This window comes from Pleurodeles waltl, chromosome 5 (genome assembly GCF_031143425.1).
Source record: "Pleurodeles waltl isolate 20211129_DDA chromosome 5, aPleWal1.hap1.20221129, whole genome shotgun sequence".
In the NCBI taxonomy this organism is placed as follows: Eukaryota; Metazoa; Chordata; class Amphibia; order Caudata; family Salamandridae; genus Pleurodeles; species Pleurodeles waltl.
Genome location: NC_090444.1, coordinates 1641602962 through 1641625617, shown reverse-complemented (window position 1 = coordinate 1641625617; position 22656 = coordinate 1641602962).

Below are 22656 nucleotides of genomic sequence, written 5' to 3'. Positions count from 1 at the left end.
CTATGCGAGTACGCGTCTCTACTGTGACACGAGACCCGACCCGGAAGTTAGATACACTTCCGGGGCAACCATAAGAGGCTCCCATGAAAAATAGAAAACAGACTATTCTCTATAGCTATTCGATTGGACTATATCGCACTATATTTAGTCCCATATAAATGTTTGTGTATTTAAATAAGGGCCCAATTACAGGAACAGATAGGCTTCAATCAATCGACAGTATAAAGGAGAAAACCTCTACCAACAACCAATCACGAAGAAAAAAAAAAAAAAAAACATGAAGCTGTATCACAAAAAAGTACATACAGATAGATTCCACCAGAGACCAACGAGTAGATAATAATGATCTAAATGTGTATGGGTTTGAGTTGAAATCAAACCCAACGGCATACTAGACAAATGCCCCTTATGATAACATGGGAACTATGTTGGAGAATTTTGGTTCATAACTGTGTAACAAAGCTTTCATGGACGAGGATAGATTCACATACAATCAAAGTATGTCAAGTACATTAGCAATATAACAGCAATGACAGACAGATAACAATTAAAGAAAATTATAGATTTCAATTGCCCAAAAAGAACTCCAATTCCCTATCAGAATTGAGACCTGATTCCACAGCCCTCAACCTCATGATCCAAAGTGCCTCTTTTTTGCGTAAGGCTAGTTCTCTATTGCCCCCCCTAGGGTCTTTAGGGACATGTTCCAGTCCCAAAAATACAAAACTCTTGTGTGCAGTTTGTGAGTTACAGTCAACAATGTGTGCTACTATGGGGTATCTCACGTTATTATTCTTAAGTGCTCGAACATGTTCTCCAATTCTGGTCTTAAGTTGACGTATTGTACTCCCCACATAAATCTTAGTACATTTGCAACGTATTACGTACACAACATAAGAGTATTACAATTGATCAATGAGCTGATGTTGAATTGTCTACCTCCCTCAGAAAATTTGCTAATGTTGTGGCACGCCCAACGGCATACTCCACAACAACCACATTTGAAAAAAACCAACTGATTTCGTAGAAAGCCATGTTTTATTGGAAGGACTAGTAGTAAAGCTGGGACATAAAATACTCTTCAAATTTCTACCTCGCCAATATGTTGTTGGTACTCTTTCGGGTAATAAATCTTTTGTAGATTCATCTTGTAGCAATGTGCTCCAATGTTTAGTCATAAATTTTTCTAAGATCAAAGACGCATCATTAAAATCTGTTATGAATCGAACCTTATTGGATTTATCCATCCTCTCCCTACGGTCTCTAGTTTTCAAAGTCTCACTTCTTTCCAACCGTTTGGCTCTAAACTGTGCCTTCTTCACTATCTTATTTGAATAGCCACGTGCTAGAAATCTCCTACCCATGTCATCAACCTGTTGTAAAAACTCCTCATCCAAACTACAATTACGTCTGGCCCTCACCAGTTCTGCAAAGGGAATAGAAGCTACTTGGGGGGTTATTACAACTTTGGAGGAGGTGTTAATCCGTCCCAAATGTGACGGATATACCACCAGCCGTATTACGAGTTCCATAGGATATAATGGACTCGTAATACGGCTGGTGGTATATCCGTCACTTTAACGTCACTTTTGGGATGGATTAACACCTCCTCCAAAGTTGTAATAACCCCCTTGGTGTGAGCTATGAGGAAGCAAAATAGAATTACAAGCCGTAGCTTTACGAAGAAGTCTACTCTGGACTCTACCATTCGCAACAAAAATCTCCACATCCAAAAATTCAATGCTCACTGAGCTATAATGATATGTGAATTTAACATTCATGGCATTCAAATTTAGAAAACTGCAAAATTCAACCAATTTCTGTTCTCCACCAGATTAAAAAACAGTCAAGAATTTAAGACGGCATGTCTATTTCACTGTCACTTGGCTTTGTGACAGGAGGCTGAACCAAAATTACTCCCTTCACGAAGCATGGAAATACTTTTATGACAAATTTACTTTGCACTTTGATGATATGGTTTAAAACATTAACTCTAAAGAAAAAGTTTTTTCAGTTTCATATTTTCTTGATAAAGTTGTGATTTGTTGAATTGCCTCAACTATTTTTAGGAACAAACCTAAATTTGAAGGTATAGTTACAAATCTTTTTTTACAATGCATGGTAGATTTTCATTACCATCCCCTAGACTTTAGCATTGTGGCTAAGTGGCAGAATCTCAGACAGCCAAATTCAGTACAAGAGGTACTTCGTTGCATATGATGAATGCCATCTATCATAGCTGGCAAACATCTCAGCTTTGTTAGTAAAACAACCATGCTGGTACCCAGAATACTTGTTGGAAGGCAGCCACCCAATTCCATCCCCGGCATCGCTCATGGTCTATATAAAGAATGCCAACGCTAGATTGTAGCGAGCAAGGGAAGCAAGAGATAGTATTCCACAAGGGACGGGGTGTATTGTGGGTTCTCCCACTGGAATGTTTTCCCTTGGCGCTTTCCATATCTCACACACTTGCACATAGGAACGTAATTACAATTGGCACATATGGGGTCATCGTTCTTCCACCTCTGCAGAGAGGCCAAGATTTGGATGAGCACGAAAAAAAGACCTTTATGATACAGTGACCGGCTCCGTCAAAAACTTACACTATCTTCTACCTTAACTCGAGAGCGTTCAGTCATGCCATCATGGACGCTCATCCACTTCCTAAACTCATCCCGACACCTTGGAGCATTTCCGTTCTCAGTAGGCTCCTTTTAAGACTCATATGTTATATGAAAAACAAAATTGCAGAAAAACATCATCTGAGAAAAGAAAGCACTCTTAGGAGAACTGGTCACATATACCTTGCAACATGAAGTAAACCGAGTGAAATGTGACAGTGAATGATTCACTGGCATGGATTAGCCTAAGGTTCCTTGCATGTACTGTCCTGAAAGAAATCATTCAATTTGCATCTGAAGTATGTTAAGGTCTTGAAAGACAGGGCACGGTAGAGGTCCATGGTAGAGGTCCATTTCAAAGTCCGTACAAATTACCTGCAAGCTAATAGCCCTTTACATTGAACACGTGCCTTGCCTGTCCCAAAACAATTGTTGACACAATCACATCAATCTACCAGTCATTATTGAAAAATTCTTTCAAAGAGGTGCAGTTAGTACCAGTTCTCAAAGACGTCACTGTTGTCTTTCAAGAATATAAATGTGAGAGGACAAATCTGACTATCTGGTCTGCCCAGATTTTTTGCTTTTGGATCACCTGTTTTTTTATATTTTACTGTGAGGAAGCCTCATAGTTTGGGACTGACACACAGTAAACTTATGGTCAAATGGACTGTGCGTGTCTACCACTGGTGCCGCCTTGTTAAGCAAAGGCTGCTGTGATGCAGCAAGGGTAGGAGGGCCAGGGTGGGTTACCCAGGGCTGCCTGGGGAGGACTCCTTTTGTGCACAGCCCAAGAACTACACCTAGGTAGCCTGGTACAGAAGGGACCATGCAAAGTGGATGGCGGCCTGGAGTAGGCCTTATGAGATGGATGAACATATGTGAGGGATAGTCGGTGTGCTTACAGTCTTCATTGTCGTGACACTCCCTTATATGCCAATGGGAAAGGCTGCCCTAGGGCGCATCTCCAGTTCCCTAGGGTCCACAGACTCAGAGTCACACCAATGTAAACTGTATGAAAAGAACTATGCAGTAGGTTACAAAAGCATACCTGTACAGCTTATGGGTCATCCAGGAATGTCATCCTTCTCTGACTCAGCTCAGGATGAGGGCTCATGCCTTTGTGACCCTGCTGGTCTGAATTAACTACTGTTCTTTCCAACTGCAGGAACAGGGCCCTGCATCAATCAGCCAGCGGCCATTCCATGCCAGGAACTGGGCCTGCCCCAGGCCCTTCAATGAGGAGGGTCTCTTTGGAGGAATTGCTGAGAGTGGCCCTGGCAGGAATGTCAGGGAGGAGGTGAGCTGAGACCCTCAGAGCACATGTGGCAACTGACTCCTGACGACAGCATTTTGAGCTATTCTAGAAGACTGTGCAAGAAGGTTGGGAAAGGGACAGAGAAGTGATGTGGCACATCATGATAGGCCAGGGAGACAGCCCTGCTGGACTCTTCCACCCCAGCTTAAAAGATCTTGCACAGTTCCTTGGATGTGCTTTTCTGCAGAACACTGGTACTGAAGACGGGCTTAATAGAAAACTGGAAAGAAGAACCTGCTGACTGCCCACTGGGGCAAGGACTGTGCCCCTGACTAATCCCAGACCCAGTGGGGCATACCTCAGGACCAGTTAAGCTGGTCCCCTTACTCCCCCTGAGGACCAGTTGGCGGAAAGAATGGGCTTCTGTAGAAGGAGGGCGTGCTGCCCAGAAAGAGAGAGGCACCCAAATGAAAATCTGGTGCAGGGAGTCAATGAGACTGGCTCCCTACCAAGTTGGGGACCTCTGAGGTCAGGAGGCCTAAAGAAAGTGCTCCAGTTGGCACCAGAGGCAAAAGGAGACTAAATATTGCCCAAATTGTCACACAGGGGCCTGGGATATCCCCAAGGGAAGGTACATGACCTATGACCATCCAGGGAGGACCACCAATGAAGCGCATGGGGCTCCACAGCTGATTTCCACATGCCCCCAGGGTGGTCCAGGGCCCAAGGGCTGACCCCGAAAAATGTGAAGTTGGCTGGGGGAAGCTTTGTCACACTTCCCACCAAAAAGTGGGAGGGGGCCAGGACCCCATCCTTGGGCCCTGACCAAAGAAGACAAGCCATGAGGCGCCATTGCCCTCCCTATGAAGATGCTGGAGGGGGGGGCAGGACCCAATCCCTGGGCCCAAGCCAAAGTAAAGCTGGGGAATGCCGTTGGGCTCCCTGTGAAGATCTGCCAGGGGCCTAGGATCACAACCCTGGGCCCGATGGTTAGAAGCGGAGGGGTGAGTGCCTTTGTATTCCCTCATGCAGCCGGGAGGGCAGCTAACAGCATCACATCTGCCCGCAGGACACAAGAGAAGGGGCCGGGGAGTGCTGGCGCACCGCCCTCATGTGCCCTACTTCCAGGCCGCCTCCCCAGCATCTGCCTGCTGGAGCAGGCAGACTTTCAAGACGGGAGACGAGTGCCAGCTCCTGCAGCTGCACTTGAGAATGCAGGCAGGACAGGGAGCCAGCAGGAGTGGCCAGGGGAGGGATAACTGAGCCTCTCCCCAATGACCCTTACCTCACATGCGGTGTCCAGGTTGGAAAGGGCACCCCAAAGTAGAAGAACCACTGTGACGTAAGGCCTCCAACAGAGGAAATAACAGAGCACTCCATATTGCCTTGCGAGGCAGATCGCCCAAGCCAGGAATTGGCTCATTTTTGGTGCAGTGGTGACCCCAGGAGAGCAGGGTCACCACCAAATTGATCCCACAGTGAGGAGGGAGCTGCAGGAAGAGTGCATCCTCCCCCCAAGAAAGTTCCAAATGTCTCCACCCTCAGTTCCAGGGGACTTGAAAAGGATCACCCCTCAAGGGTCCCAATGTGTTTTCAAGCTTAGCCCCAGCTGGAACAATGTTTAATATGGTATAACTGTTTCCTCTACGTATTAAGATCATGGTTGCAGTCTTTGTGGCCTGAATGCAATTAACAATGGATTGTTACAATGGTCTGTAATTACGTGTGTTTTTTTTATAGAAATGAAGTCCCTTAGGAAGTATTGTCAAATGGTAGCATTTATTCAAAATGTGATCAACAATGTATGGCTGCAACGTTGTGGCCAATGATATGCCATGTGTATGGTCATATGAAAAGGAACCCCCTAGAGGTGAAAGATGGTATTACGAATCTGAGAACAACCAAGTGATGTCAACTGTGCATCATTTTCATGTTGAATGCTTCAATGTTGAATATGATTAACCTTTGCCAACACTCGTTATGGCTATAAAGCCTATACATGTTTCTGGTTAATGCTTTATTTGAGTAATGAGACTGACAGCCACTAGTGATCAAAGTAACTGTACTTTATTACCAGTATTCAATGCTCTCACTCCAAGTTACAATCAGATATTGCATTGGAATACAAGTGAATGTTTTGCCAAGTGGGTTGTTGGTTTATATCTCCCTTTGGGAGAGACAAGAATGATTACACAATGTCATCCAAAAGTAATTCCATCAGCTTGTGTATATTTATAAATTGTTCCATGTATTGAGCAGTGTGTATGTAATAAATGTACTTTTCCTTTATCAAAAGAAAAAGCACAGACTGGACAATAATTTATTGAGTGTTATTCTTGTGTGCTTTTGAATGGTGATTACTAGCCCAGACCACCTCCCTTGAGTAAGCCTTGGACTGCTCTGCAATGTTACCCTATGAAAATCAAACACTACAGTGGGGTGTTTGGTTCCCAGTGGTGGTTGAGTGTTGACCCATTACTTGTGCAGGCCACACAACTAATGACCCATCCTCCAACAATAATAAATCTATGTATGTTGAAAATTGGCACCCTATGGAAAGTATTATGCATGATCAATTACAGTGCCTCATTAAAGCCCTCGTTATGAGTCTCTCATTTTTTATATAGGCCACTCATAACAAGGGTTACGAGCCACGTCGGAAATCCCAAGCACAGTCATTTTACCTCATACACTGTACAGTAGTACTGCAGTTTTTTTTAGGACAAACCTAGGGACTACCTGGTGGACTATGTCCCCAGTAAATGCAATGGGATTACCAGTTTGCATTCAGAAATGGCTTTCTATGTGCTAGTCACAATTGTTAATGGGCTTATGGAGAATCAGCATGCATATCCAGCATACTATCGGGAACAGATATCGGTAATGGAACAGCGTAATTTTAGCTGTACCTCTGTATGTTACGGTAGTAATGCAAGATTTAACCCAGAGAATATTTTCAGTGTGACTTAATATTGCTAATGTAAAGTGAAGCACCAAACCATATTATTGACGGTGCATTCAGTGTAGATATTAGAGTTTCATATATACAAGTGTACATTAATGTTTGAATTTAACGTGATGATTTATAGTTCTCATTTACACTTATACTCTGATGTATTGCATTTACTGAAAACGCCTTTCATACTTATTCAAAGATATGCTTATACATGTTTGAATTTATTTTAACATAATTGTGTAGTTGTATTCAACTATTAAAAAGTGTACATGAACAATGATTTATTAGGTTAGCAAGAATAGGCCATTCATTTTAACGTGAAATATATTTTTTCTTGCTCTACTTGTTTTTATTTGCTGGTACTCATTCTGGATTGCTTAGTTATTGAAAGTAGTATTGTGCATTAGTATTAACGAGGCCAGAGCAGGAATACCTTGGCACAAACTGAATGATTTGGTGTGCGTCTTGTTCAATGCCTATCTAGGAAGAACCAACTCAAGGTCGACCTGTTAGTTAGTGTTCCGTGGGATGGGGGACTCACTCCATGTTGCAAGGGCGATTCGTGAGATGCAGAAACAATTGAGTTTCTGGTGATGTGTTCAGAAGATACAGATGCTCCTGGAACTTTCTAGATTGATTTAGTGTTCACATTGTTAGAGTTGTGGCAGAGTTATTTAGACTCTGAGAGGTGCAGACCTCTTAGATCCCTTGACCTTACAGTGCATAGCTTTGTGCTCAATCTGGATATTTTATTTCTTGAAGACTCCTACTGAGGCCTTTGCAATGTTCACACCTGCTTTGGTCTGTCCCAAATCCTTTAACAGTAGTCCTGTTTAGTCTAGAACGTAGCTGGATGGCTATACCTTTATTCTTGTTGACTATAAAGAATCTAAATTCTTTCATAGAATATCAATTCGTATTTCTTAGCTTTTGTATTGCTGTGTAATCTTTATAGGCCAGATGTACAAAATTCCTATTTTGCATTTCCAAAATAGCAAATCCTAAGAAATTACTATATGGGAAATGCAAAATAGAATGTACAAAAATAGAGATGCCCTAACAACAATTCCTACAGACTAGGAATCAGTATTAGGAAATTACTATTTAAAAAATGCTCACCATTTGTTCCTATGGGCCCATAGGTATGAATGGTTTTGCATTTTCAAATTTGTGATTTCCTAAGAGGAAATCACAAATTAGGAAATGAAAACCCAAGGGTGCCCAGAAGCCTACAACCCTGTTAATGCACCCCAAAAAAAGGTGCTGCACATGTTAAGCTCTACATGGCACTTTCAAAAATGCATTTTGAATGCATTTTTTAAACTTGGACATGGTTACCAATCGACTTGTAGTCAATGGTAATAGCATTTCCTAAATGCCCATTTTTGCATTTAGGAAAATGTTTTGTACATGTGCTTAGGAAATTGCAAATAGGAGATCCTATTTGCAAGTTCCTATTGGGAATCGCAAAATGAGATTTCTACTGGGTAGGAGTTGCATTTTGCAATTCCCTATTGGCTTTTGTACATCTGAAAAGGCATTTTAGCATTTCTTAATAGACGGAAATTGTGATTCAATCCATTAAGAAATGCTATATCCGTTTGTACATCTGGCTCTAAATGCCTTATATTGAAAAGATTGAATTTGTTTTGGGATTTCAGACTGCTGATTTAGAAATTGTACCTTTATAACGAGATTTAGATATGCTCATATATTGGACTGATTACTCATTTGTAATAAACGTCCTAAACTTAAATATTGATTATTGGTTCTCTTTGTGGAACCAAATGGACTTCCCAGAATTGTGAGATTAGATGTGATGCTAAGTCCTTTTCCCTCAGCACTCTGAAAAGATCCAGAAGAAGACTGACCACCTCTTCCATGCCCACTCTTGTAATAACATGGAGTGCTATAGTGCAAGCCTGTTTGACAGAGTCATTTATGGTGAGTGCATTGAAAATGTATTCTTTTTAATGTGAACCTTCTGCTTAAAGAATGAATCTTGGCTTTTAACAGAGGATTAGCACGAGTTTGAGACAAGGGGCTGCTGGGCCTGGTGAATGCATTCATTGTTTTGAAGCACCACCTGCTCTTGGAGAAAGACAAGGTTACATTTGCGCATAATGGCAAAGTCAAGGATTGAATCCAGTACTTTCAAACTGGGTGAGGCTAGTGCAGAGCAGGCGAGTGTGGTGAAAGTGGCAACATTTTTTATTATATATTCAAATGCAATAACCTTTAAACAGAATTTCCCAAACTCTGGGTTGCAACACACTGATTGGCTACCAGTTCAGTCCTGGTGGGTCCTGAAAGAGCAATAAATGAAATGTATTTCCATATTGTATTTATCTTGTCACATTTGCTGTGCATCAAAGACCAAGGTCAAATGTCAACCTATGTCTTCTGACAAATTGCTTCCTATTATTTTGACACGGGTGTTAGACCTGACAGCCGTAGGGGGGTCACCCTCCATTTTTTTCCTGCCTCCTTCCAATTTTTTGGTATTGTTTTTGCTGGTTTTAGGACTCTGCCACTTTACCACTGCTAACCAGTGCTAAAGTGCATATGTGCTCTCCCTTAAAACATGGTAACATTGGCTCATACCCTACTGGCATATTTGATCTACTAGTAAAGTGCACTACATGTGTCCAGGGCCTTTAGATTGAATGCTCCTAGTGGGACTGCAGCACTGATTTTGCCACCCACATAAGTAGCTCCTTACCCATGTCTCAGGCTTGCCATTGCAAGGCCCATGTGTGCAGTTTCACTGCCCCTTCGACTTGGCATTTAAAAGTATTTACCAAGCATTAAACTTCCCTTCTTCTACATATAAGTCACACCTAAGTTAGGTCCAAGGTGACCCATAGGGCAGGGTGCTGTGTAGGTAAAAAGGCAGGACATCTATCTGTGTGTTTTATAAGTCCTGATAGTAGAAAACTCCTACATTTGTTTTCTGCTGCTGTGAGGCCTGCTCACGTCATGTTTAGTATGGCCAGAATGGTAATACAAAAGCCTGCTGACTGGTGAGTTTGGATTTTATATTACTATTTTAGAAATGCCACTTTTAGAAAGTGAGCATTTCTCTGCACTTAAAATCCTTCTGTGCCTTACAGCCTGTCTCCAATCCACATCTGAGCTGGACTGGTTGACAGCTCCCTTGTGCATTTCACCCAGACAACCACAAACACAGGATGCTCAGTCACACCTGCACACATCTGCATACTGAGTGGGTTTTCCTGGGCTGGAAGGGTGGAGGGCCTGACACTTAGATTTCAAATGACAGTGGCCTGTCCTCACACAATGGACTGCCAAACCCCCTACTGGGACCCTGGAAGACAGGATTGCACTGAAAGGGGACCCTGTTGTCAGAGTCACCAGATCCTCGGGGTCTGTGTACGTTCCCAACACTTCCACCACAAGACAGCTCAAATACTCTGACTAGATTTGTCACAGAGTCTAAGAGAGTCCAAGTGGGGAAAAGGGGATTAGGAAGGGATTAGGAAGGGAACAGCTGGGAAGGAGACCTGTAGGAAGCAAAAAGGTTAAAACACACACCATCAAAATTACCTCTCATGAAATCAGTACTAGGCTATGACTAAGTATCATCATTCTGAAAACATGAACAACCTAAGAATAGACTTAAAATGACTATGCTTCAAGATGACTGAATACCTGTGAGGGAATCAAGAAAGGTTAAATGAAACTTTCAAATTCAAGTACTTTCTTTTGCATGAGCATCAGGAAACAATCTGAATAAGTTCTGAACCATCATATGAATCTTTTTTAAGAATACATATCAGGAACACACGACATTCCATCTAGAACTCTGACCTTTTATTTTTCTCTCAAAATGTTGGAACATGAATTGCGCACATTGCAGATTTTCTCATAGGTAGTAAACACCATAGAAGGATTGTGCACCATGAATAACACAACGTAGATTCAAGGAATAAATCACGCAACTTGTCAACTCGAGTACTACCAAGCAAATGCCTTAGGATGGTAGCATACAATGAATATCATGAATTAAGCACGAGGAAAGAATCGTGCGTCTTGCCGATTCAAATGCCACCATGTAACTGTCAAGGAATGGTAGCGCACAATGAATAACATGAATTAAACACGAGGAAAGAATCATGCGTCTTCCGATTCGAATGCCATCATGTAACTGCCAAGGAATGATAGCGTACAATGAATATGTAGGGTTAAATCATTAGAAAGCGAATTGCGCGTCTGGCCGATTCAAAGGCCACCATGTAACTGCCAAGAAATGGTAGCGCACAATTGTACGCTACCATTCCTTGGCAGTTAAATAGTGGCATTCGAATCGGCAAGACGCGCGATTCATTTTCTAGTGATTTAACCCTTGATATTCATTGTACCCTACCATTCCTAGGCAGTTACATGGTGGCATTCGAATCGGCAAGACACGCGATTCGTTTTCTAGTGATTTAACCCTTGATATTCATTGTGCGCTACCATTTCTTGGCAGTTACATGGTGGCCTTTGAATCGGCAAGACGCGCAATTCGTTGAAATCCTGGACATGCAGGACAAAGTCACAGGTGCTGCGTCGGTCCAGTGGGCAATGACTTTGTCCTGCATGTCCAGGATTTCAACGCATTGTCCCTGGGCGTCAAAAGACCCTGCATCGCAGTGTGGACTCAAGCCTGTGTGCCGTAAGTGGATGCAAAGCCCTTGCCGCATGGAAAATAATCAACACACTGTCAGTTTGGACTTCCAACGCACACCTGCCTTTTTCCACACATCTCCCCCTCTTCAGTGCGTAGAACTTTGATGCATACCAGGTACTTTGTGCACACAAGAGACATTTGTTAGTTTTTAAAGACTTAAGACTCTTCTTATCATTGCAAAAGTGATATTTAAACTTTTACTTATCAGATCTTGATCGTTTTGACCTTAATCTACTCAGATAAATATTTTATATTTTTCTAAACCTGTCTGGTATATTTTTATGGTGTTTTCACTGTGTTGTTGCATTATTTAGTGCACAAATATTTTACACATTGCCTTCTAAGTTAAGCCTGACTGCTCAGTGCCAAGCTACCAGAGGGTGCGCAAAGGATAATTTGGATTGTGTGTGATTTACCCTGACTAGGATTGTGGGCCCTACTTGGACAAGGGTGTATATGTCTGCCAACTAGAGTCCCCATTTCTAACAATGGGTATTTGTATTTAAGCTCTTTCTCTGACTGCAAAGTAAGTGTATTTCTAAAGTAAACTATGTGACAGTTTGGCTGGGATACAGGGAGTGTGAAAGGAAAGGCTGTAAGATTATTTTTTTGTAATGCACAAAAATGTAAGTCCCTGAAATAACCTTACTCACATTTCAAAATCAGCAGTTAGGAAAGCAAAAATGAGCACATTCTTTTTGTATTTCTGAAGTGTGATGGAAACAAATATGCTAAAAGGATCAAAACAAGCAAGACATATTTATATGGTGATGCACAAATTATAAATATTCACTGAAGCATTGTTTCCACACTTTACCATTTGTATGTCATATAGTTTTATCAGTAAAACTGGTGGCCTGTGCAAATTTAGCAGCCATTTCAAGGATAATGTGCGGTCTGTAAAAGATAGTGCACTACCAAGAAATGCTTTGGTAATATATTTGCAATAGTGTGCTTCAAAATGTACAACCAGCTACATGATGCACCCTTACTACTCTCCTGCTGAATACTTTCACTACACTTTGTGTGAAGCTAGAATTTATCACAATCCCTCTGACTTCAGTAACATAACATTGATGTCAGCACCCCCAACTTTAAAATTGTTCCAGCTCCATGGGTGCAAAGGTGCTGAATTATGTCCCTAAGTCCAGTTTAAAACAAACCCTTGCAAGTACTCTGATTGAACCTTTCAGTTTTTTTGCTGCTGTTTTCTAACTACACAAAGCCATTTCAACAGATAATGTGCTCACCATATGTGATCGTCCACAATCATCCCACGCGTGAATGACATTCACACATAAACGCCGTCACCTCCTCCTGTTTGAACACACTGCGCATGCTGAAAAAAAACTTCAAATGGATTCCCACAGAGACCAGAAGGACCGTCACTCACGCACTAATCAGCAGCAGGCTAAACTACGGCAACGCCCTATACGCCGGCACCACACTCAAACTCAAGTGCAAACTCCAGAGAATCCAGAACACAGCTGCACGCCTCATCATGGACCTCCCCCACCATGAACACATCTCACCACACCTCAAATCCCTTCACTGGCTCCCCATAGACAAAAGGATCACCTTCAAAATCCTCGTCCACCCACACAAATCCCTCCACAGCACCGGCCCATCCTACCTCAACGATAGAATAAACTTCCACACCCCCACCTGCCACCTCCGATCAACTAACCTCGCACTCACCACAGTCCCCCGCATTCAACACACCACCACAGGGGGCAGATCCTTTTCATATCTCGCCCCAAGGGCCTGGAAGTCCCCCCCCCACCAACCTCCGCAAGACCGAAGACCTCCTGCTCTTCAGAAAAAACCTCAAGACATGGCTATTCAAACAGTGATCACCCCTCCCCCCCCCACCCACCCCTACCAGCGCTTTGAGACCCTCACGGGTGAGTAGCGCGCTATACACATTTTTTGGATTGATTGATTGATTGCTTTGTTGATTGATTGATAAATTGAGAAATATGGATGTAGCCTAGCGGCCAGAGCAGCTGACTTTGGATCTGTGGAACCAGGACTGAGTCTGAACTACAATGAATCGGACTTTATTTAATGTAATCTGGGGCTCATGTAGAGCGCTCCACTGCCCTTAGGTAGTTTGTGCTATATAAATCTGAAATATATATGAAGTTCAAAAGGCACCACTGGGCTTCATTTTAGCACATAAATGGATATGAGGCCTTACTCTCCACTCTGCGGTAGAAGAGTTGTCAAATTTTCTATAACCACTGTTATCAACACTAAGCTTTTTCAGAAGCCTTGTGATTTTAGTGAACAGATGCCACAGGCCAGCACCCTACTCTGAAAAGTGTTCCAGTGCAGTTCACCATCTGCCACTTTCATGGTTAGATCACTATCTTAGTCACCATCCAATAAAGGCCTATTGAAGGGCATGGTCAAGGTTGTAACATTTACAATCAATTGCTGTTAGGGAGGAACTCCAATGCCCAGACAGACACTCTCAAAGCAACTTTCCCAGCAGAGACACCCTCTCACACCTATTCTCACATCCAGAGAGACAGGCCCTGTGGCCAACTGCTTCTGCACATGCCCAGAGGCTGTGAGCACAGTGGGGTTGGGTGGTTAGGGAGGTTGACCGCAGGGCTGGCCAAAGACCAGGCTCTGTGTTCAACTGCTGCTGAGTACGGCCGAAGTCCGTGCGCAGTGCAGGGTTAGATGGTTATGGGGGATGGCCTCAGGGCCTGGCTGCAGACCAAGCCCTGGGCCCAAACCCCACCACAGACGACAGAAGGCCATAAGCGGTGGTGGTTGGATGAACGTATAGTAATGAAAATTACTTCACGTTAAAAAAAAGAAAATGACTGAAAAAAACAATGGTTACAGGGATGTTATAGTTAGGAAATAGAATTGAAAAAAACCTTAGAAATTCACTTAAAAAAACAAAGGTTACAGGGACGGTATAGTTAGGTTCTGAATTTTCTCGCTAAAAATCAGAGAAATCCAGCAGTTATAAGTAAAGTTACTTCAAGTAATTATAACTCGTGGCCTAAGGTAACTATAACTCACTCCCTCGCGATGCACTGGTAATTACCCCAGATTTTACAGCATTGATGACAACTTTTATAACATCAATAAAATGATCAATGAAACATTAGAAGTCAAATTATTGAAGAAAAAATTGTGCATGGTGAGGGCGCAAGTTATAGGGGACAATAATGTGTTGCAGGGATTGTTGTTTAAGTGCAGGAAGGGACACCTTCCTGCATATACACAACCATTAATGAATGCAGCACACATAGAAAGAGGAGAAAATAGGAGAAAGGAAGAAGGGTATTTGAAATTTTTCAGTGGTAGTATAGGAGCAAAGGACTTTGTTAAATTTGAAAAGCTTCATTTCAGGGTTCTGTCTTACACAGGGTTGCACTGAGCCTTAAAAGCTTTTTGTCATAACCCTATTGTGTGGTTTTAGTTATATATGTATTTACCTTTGGAACTTTTGGGTTTCTCTATCTGATGTGTTTGGTAGGATAAATAAAAATAGAATAAATTCAATATTTTTTTTAAATAATTTAAAATAATGGATGGTGGTTGTAGGAAGCTGGCTCTGTACATACTATATTAAAATGAGATATAGGACCTCATTAAGACATTGGTGGTAATGACCGCCTACGGCCACGGCGATGGCCTCCAAAACACTGTCGCCGTGGCTACCTACCGTCCGCCATATTATGACCGTAGCCGGAATTCCGCCAGAAGGATGGCGGAATTCCGGCTACGGTCATGGCAGCGGACTGCGGTAAGGTGGTGCTGCTGCCAGCAGCAGCGCCACGCCAGTAGACCACCGCAGACTGTATCATGATCCATGATACGGCCTGGCGGTGTTCTTCTGGCGGATGCTGCTGCTGGCACATCCGGTCTCCTGCTGGACGACCCCCTGCAAGCAGGTAAGTTGGGTGCTCTGACAGGGGAAAGGGTGGGGGGTGTTGTGTATGTGTGTCTGGGGGGGTGTATGTGATTGTGTGCGTGCATGCAGATGTGTGGCATGTGGAATGCGTGTGTGATGAATGGGTGTGAGTGGGCATGTATGTTGTGTTGTCTGGGTGCTTGTATGTATGTCGGTGTGTGGATGTGTGTGTGAATGAATGTCTGCATGCATGGGTTAATGTGGGTATGAGTGTGTGTATGCATGTGTATGTTGGTGCATGAATGTGTGTGTATGTCATGGGGGGGTCAGGAGGGGGATGAGGAGTGTGGGAAAGGACTCTGGGGAGGGGGAGGGGGACGGTCAAGACCCCTATCAGTGTCAGGGAAGGAATTCCTTGACACTGATAGTGCCTACCGCCATGGTTTTCATAGCCGTAAGATTGCCACAAAAACCATGGCGGTAGGCGGGGTCATAATCCCGTGGGTGGGACAGTGATGGCCACCTGGCTGGAGACCAAAGTCTCCAGCCTGGTGGCTGTTACCGCCCTGGCGGACGGAGTGGTACATTGGTGGTTTGGCTTGAGCCAAACCGCCAAAGTCATATTTTGGGGTAAGGTACCGCCAGCCTGTGGGCAGTACCTTTCTCCAAAATACCTCCACCCGCCAGGGACGTAATGAGGTCCATAGTGCCCACAGAGTCCAGGGGTTCCCCAGAGGCTTAACAGAGGTTGAGGTAGATAACACTAATGCTCTCTTTTGTGGTAGTGTGGTTGAGCAGTTAGGGTTTTCAGAGGGTAGTACAAAGCATTTGTTGTACACACACAGACAACAGAAGAAGCGCACACTCAATGACTTAACTCCAGACCAATTGTTTTTATATAGCAAAAATATCTTTTGTTAATTTATTTCTAGTACCACAAGATTCAAGTTGCAGCTAAGTACAGCAGTAAATAAGTATTCCACATATGTATCAATATTACTTTGCTTAGAATCGACAAGTTGTACAGTTTTTGAATAAATGGCAATAATCTGTTTAAAAAGTTGACTGTGCAATTTTCATAAACAGTTCTTAGCGGGAAGAAACGTTAGTACGATTTGAAGGTAAGTACACGATTTACAGTTCCAGTCTCTGGGGGTTTGGAAGTCCACAGGTTGGGGTTTAAGTTAACCCCAAACACCCACCACCAGCGATACAGGGCCAGCCGGGTGCAGAGGTCAAAGCTGAGGCAAATTTAACATGGGCTCCTGTGGAAACTGGGGACACTCGGATTCAGTTCTACTTGCAGGTAAGTACCCAGTCTTTGGAGGGCAGACCTGGGGGGTTTAGATGAGCACTGGGGGGACACAGGTAAGCACCAAACACACACCCTCAGCATCACGGGCGGCTGGGTGCAGGGTGCAAACAGAGCATCGGGCTCCCAATGCTTTCTTATGAGGGGACCCCGGGGGTCACTTAGATGCTGCAGGCTGGCTGCAGGGGGCGGTTCTGGAAAACCACAGGCTGGACAAGTAGGAGGGCTGCCTGCTGAACGTTGCTGCATGGGAGGTTGGGTTCCCCAAGGCCAGTACGTTTTGTCAATGGGTATCTTCTTGGGCTTCGAGGGCAGAGCAGTCAGGACTCACGGATCCGGGGAGGCTCTGGAATCCTTAGGTGTAGTTTCTTCTTGGAGCGGGCTGCTGTCCGCAGGAGTTCATGGTCCTCAGTAATGCAGGCAGTCCTCTGGAGGCTTGGCAGAGGTTGCTGGACCTGCAGGATGCATCACTTTCTTTTGCAGGGCTTTTGAAGCTAGAGACAGGCCGGTAGGGCTGGGGCCAAGTCAGTTTTTCATCCTCCGTCTTCTCTGCTGGGGTTTCAGCTAAGCAGTCCTTCTGCTTTCTTCTTTCTTCTCTTAAGGTCACCAGTAATCTGGTGAGCTGGGTTCAGGGAGGCCCTTAAACCCTGGATTTAGGGGCTTTACAGGGGTCAGAGGGCAGTAGTCAATGGCTACTGTCCCTGAGGGTGATAATACCCTTCTGGTGTCCACTCCTTTTGGGGAGGGGGACACAGGCCTAACCCTATTGGTCCCTGTCCACCAAACCAAGATGGAGGATTCTGCAGGGAGGGGGTCACTTCAGCTGTGGACACCTTAGGAGTGGTCCCAGCTCAAGTGGTCACTCCTCCTTGTTTTTCCTAAGTTTCCTGCCGAACCTGCCACCAAAAGTGGGGCTCTGTCCGGGGTTGCGTATATCCACTAGCTGGAGTGCTCATGGGCATTGTAACAGGAGGCCTGAGCCTTTGAGCCTCACTGCCAAGTGTTACAGTTCCTGTAGGGTGGAGGTGTGAAGCACCTCCACCCAGAGCAGGCTTTGTTCCTGTATTCAGAGAGCCCAAAGGCTCTCACCTTATGGGGTCAGAAACTTAGCTGCTAGTGGCAGGCTGCCCATCATTGTGCTGAGAAGTTTGATACCAAACTTCCCAGACTTCGGTGTAGCCATCATGGAGTTGTGGAGTTTGTGATGACAAACTCCCAGCCCATGTACTTAATATGTCCACACTGTACTTACAATGCCTAAGAATGGACTTAAACACTATAGGGGCATATTGCTCATGTAGCTATGTCCTCAACTGAGGTATAATGCACTCTGTCTTAGGGCTGTAAGTCCTGCTAGAGGGGTGACTTACCTATGCCACAGGCAGTGGTGGTTGGCATGGTACACTGAGGGGGATGCCATGTTGACTTTATCTCTTTCTCCCCACTGACACACACAAGCTGCATTGGCAGTGTGCATGTGTTTGGTGAGGGGTCCCTTAGGGTGGCACAATATATGCTGCAGCCCTTAAGGACCCTCCCTGGTCACAGGGCCCTTGGTATCACTGGTACATTTTACAAGGGATTTACCTGTGTTCCAGGGGTGTGCCAATTGTGGAACAATGGTACAGTTTTTAGGGAAAGTACACAGATGGTAGGGTCTTGTTAGCAGGACCCCAGCACACACTCAGGCAAGTTAGAATCAGATATCAGGCAAAAAGTGTGTGGGTGGTACTGCAGACAAGGGGCCAATTTCCTACAGTGGTCGAGATAAAGGAGCTGCTTGCTCACTACTAGTAGTGTAACATTGGAATTAAATTAGGCCAAGGTAATATTATGTTTGTTTTGTTAATTGTGTTTCAACCTGGCTGTGTCAAGGGCCCAATCCCTTGGTCAATTACAGACTTATAGAAAGTTGGCATTTTCATACTTTAGCTATTTGGTGCCTTCTGCCTATTTCTGCATACACATCTGGGGTGGGTGACAGATGGGCTGGTGCATTCCCTCTAGACAGACACACAAAGGGACCTTTGGTGTGACTGATGGGCCATCAACATCCTGATGGGCCATCCTGGGCAGGATGGGAGGGAGGAGCTGTGCACAGTCTCACACTTACGCCTGAATAGGCAGTGTCCTGACCCCACACAAAGGGCTGCATATCCCCCTGTACTGAGTCTGGAGCCTGATAAGGAAGAAAGGACCTCTGTGCACTTCAAAGACGCTTCTTTGAAGTCACCCCTACTTCCAAGGCACAACTGCGTATATATGTACTGGACCTCAGACCTTATCAACTCAATACACTACTGGACTGGTGAAGAACTGTGCCAGGAGGAAGAACTGCGTTGCTGCTACAAGGGCAGCCCCTCTGGACAACTGTTCTGGAAGGACTGCTTTTATGCTGTGCTGCCCTGCTGTCTGCTACCTTCTACCCTGCTGTGGTCAGACTGGACCCATCTCACTTGAACCCAGAGTGAGTCCAGGGACATGATGGCTCGCCACTGTTATAAGTTTCACAGAAATCAAAGACTTCTCATCATCCTGTAACAGCACCTGAAATGTGCTTGCTGCAAGTCTGGCGGCCCTGCCAAGTGGTTCCATTCCAATCCTGGGACCTTGGAAGTGGGTATAAAGTGTTGCAACTAGCAAAACATGTGCACCAACACAATTGTGCTGATCTTAACCGGTGCATCTCCCTCAACACCAATGCATTGCTGCTGCAGTGAGCATCGTGGACACTGCATCACCAACTGCACAGCGTGTCTCCAGCTTCTGACACATCTCTGACTTTGCCCAGCTCGAAACTGATGCATCGCCTACATCTAAAGGATTGATGACAATACATCGCCTCCTCTGCTCCCCGCATCTCAGCCAAAAACCAAGGTACTTTTAATGTGAGCCAAAGCTGGTCCCTGGATCCAACTCGCACTCTATTGTGGTCGGCCTGAACTTTTGGATTTACCCTGGCCTAGCCGACCAGACACACCTGGTTGGTGCTTCAAGCTTTTAAGCACTACAATTTCATTTAATATTTACAAATTAATATCTCCAGTTCTACATATTGGATTTTTGTTTTTTTGGTCTTGTCCTGTTCATAAAAATATAAGCCATGTTGCTAAACTGGTGTGGAGTATTTTTGTGTGTTTTTTCACTGTGTTACTGTTTGAAGTGTTGCACAAATACTTTATACACTGCCTCCTCAGCAAAGCCTGCCTGCTCTGTGCCAAGCTACCAGAGGGTAAGCACAGGTTAACCTAGGGTCTGTAGGTGACTTACCCTGACTAGGACTGTTGTTCCTGCTTGGACAGGGTGCATACCTCTGCCAACCAGAAGACCAATTCCTAACAGTGTCCTGCTACAACTCGGTAATTTACGAACCAACCTATTACTATATGTGTAGGTTCACAAATTGTCACACCGGTCACTAAATACTGGTTTCAGATTACGACCAATTCTTAGTACATACGGCTCTAGGAACACTAGTTATGCCTTGAATTTGTATGAGAAAATAAATCCTTTCTCAGGTTTTACAAAGTTTCTCCTAGAATGACTGTAACACAATTATAATGTTCCAATCCCAACAGTAGCACCCCTAGTGAAAATACATTAGATTTTCCCATCCAGAAGCTTGCAAAATACTATGTAGAGCTGTTTAATAAAATGTGGTGTATAAGCATGAGAAACACTTCCCCTGACCTTCTGCTTCTTTGTATTGCACATTTTTCTTTTCATCTCCTGACTGTTGGGAAAAGGATCATGACTCAATTTTTTCGGATGCTGTGACACACCTTCTCCTGTAATGCTTCTATGCAGTAAAATAAGAACCTTGAAATACATTAGACAGCATCTATAAACGACAAACCTCTGTTTCTTGTATCTTCATAATCATTTACATTTAATTGTCAGTCTGCTTTAGCATGCAGCAAATATAAGGGAGAATAGTGATATACAAAATATTAGCATAGTTGCTGCTAAGTAGATTTGTAAAGGAGTTAGCTTTTGTAACACAAAAAGTGACACAACAGTGGTGCAAGGGCCTCATAAATAGAGACCTGAGTCTTGCGGTATTTGTTAAGAAAATAAATAAATTTAAAACTGTTCCATTTTGTGTTCTGAATATTTTGCATACTGAACACATACATACACCAGTAAAAAAGACTGGGAACATGGTATACACCTATAAATATCCTTCTTATCATCCACATCCACAGCAACATCATCATCATCCAGAAAATAGAGAGGTGACTCTTTGTTGCCACACTATGATGCATGAAGATTAAACAACTAATTGTGCCTACCTCAGATGTGCTATTCATTAGATTACCCCAAGAAATAAGGAGATATTAAAAATTACGTTTAATAATCCAAAATACATTTGAAGAGTATTTATATTTGTGTATTTCTAAAGTGCAAGCTATCACCAAAAGGTAGGTCAGTGCTATCGGAAACATAATTATTTTCAGAGCATTCCTAAAGCTAAGAATCTTGGTAATATTTCTTAAAATGTATAAAAGGCTTTTTCTCCAATAGTGCTGCACTTAAAGTTAGAGACAACACAGAAAGAATGCAAAGAGTGTATTACACATCTAGATTGACATGATTGGAATATTCAAATTAAGTCACATAAGGGAACATCAAACACAGCTTTATGAGCTACATAGAGTGATGTAAAATGTATGTGCTTGTTGGAAAGTGGATTATTGGTAAGGTCATGTAAGTACCTGCACCTAGAATAGGCCACTAACCTCCACTTGGGTCCAGTTAGATCTCAATAAATTAAACCCAGCTCAAACCTTGTTAGCTTGGCAACGAGCAGCAAGGCTTAACTTCAGGGACAAGTGTGTAGAGCTTTTAAAAATAACAGAATAGTAAATAAGTAAAACACAAAACACAAAAAAATCCAACACCAATTTATAAAAATAGTTTATACTTTTATTCTTAAAATGACACCAAAATGATTAAAATCGGATTAGGGGAACCTGAGGTATGACTTTTTAAAGAAATAATGGGCCTGATTCTAACTTTGGAGGACGGTGTTAAACCGTCCCAAAAGTGGCGGATATACCACCTACCGTATTACGAGTCCATTATATCCTATGGAACTCGTAATACGGTAGGTGGTATATCCGCCACTTTTGGGACGGTTTAACACCGTCCTCCAAAGTTAGAATCAGGCCCAATGTGTCCTAGCGCATAGAAGCAACTAGCGCTGAAAGGGTTAAAAAGGTCACACTGGATAGGGACAAAGTCCAGAGTTCAGGCCACCCACGAGGTAACACTGTTACATTTACTTTCAGAAGTGTTTCTTGACTCACGAAAGTGGTCCAAAGCACCAGCCAAAGGTTCAGAGGCTCTAGTTTGTCTCTAGGGGTCTAGGACTACAACTCTCATAATGCACCTCTTCAAATTATGGAGTTGCTCCATATATCTCCAAACTTCTGGATCTTCTTCCAGATGTCCTTTTCAGGTCCTTGACGTGTCCACAACTCGATCCAAGGTTCCAGAAGCTCTGAGGTGCTCCTTGGGAGTTGGGATTACAATTCCCAAAATGCACCTGGTCAGAATCCTCAAATGGCCACTGGACTCTGGTCAGCTGTGCTCTTCTTGCAGAACTTGTTGCAGGGGACTCAGGGCAGCTCCTTTGTACCTGTAGCAAACAGGGAGTCCCTTCTTGAAGCAGTAGAAGACAGGCAAAGTTATTTTAGTGGTAAAGCCCAAATGTGCAGCTGGTTTAGTCCTTCGGAGTGCAGTGTTCAGGTGCAGGTCAGGGGTCCAGCAGGCAGTCCTTCTTCTTCTTTGTCTTTTTCCTTGTAGAGATCTGAGGTGTGGGTGCAGCTCTGCCATATTTATCCTTGCGCCTGGGGTGAAAAGCAAGGGGGCCCTACTGTCCAATCACAAGCAAGCCACTACCCCCTTGGATGACCACTTTCTGGGAAGTG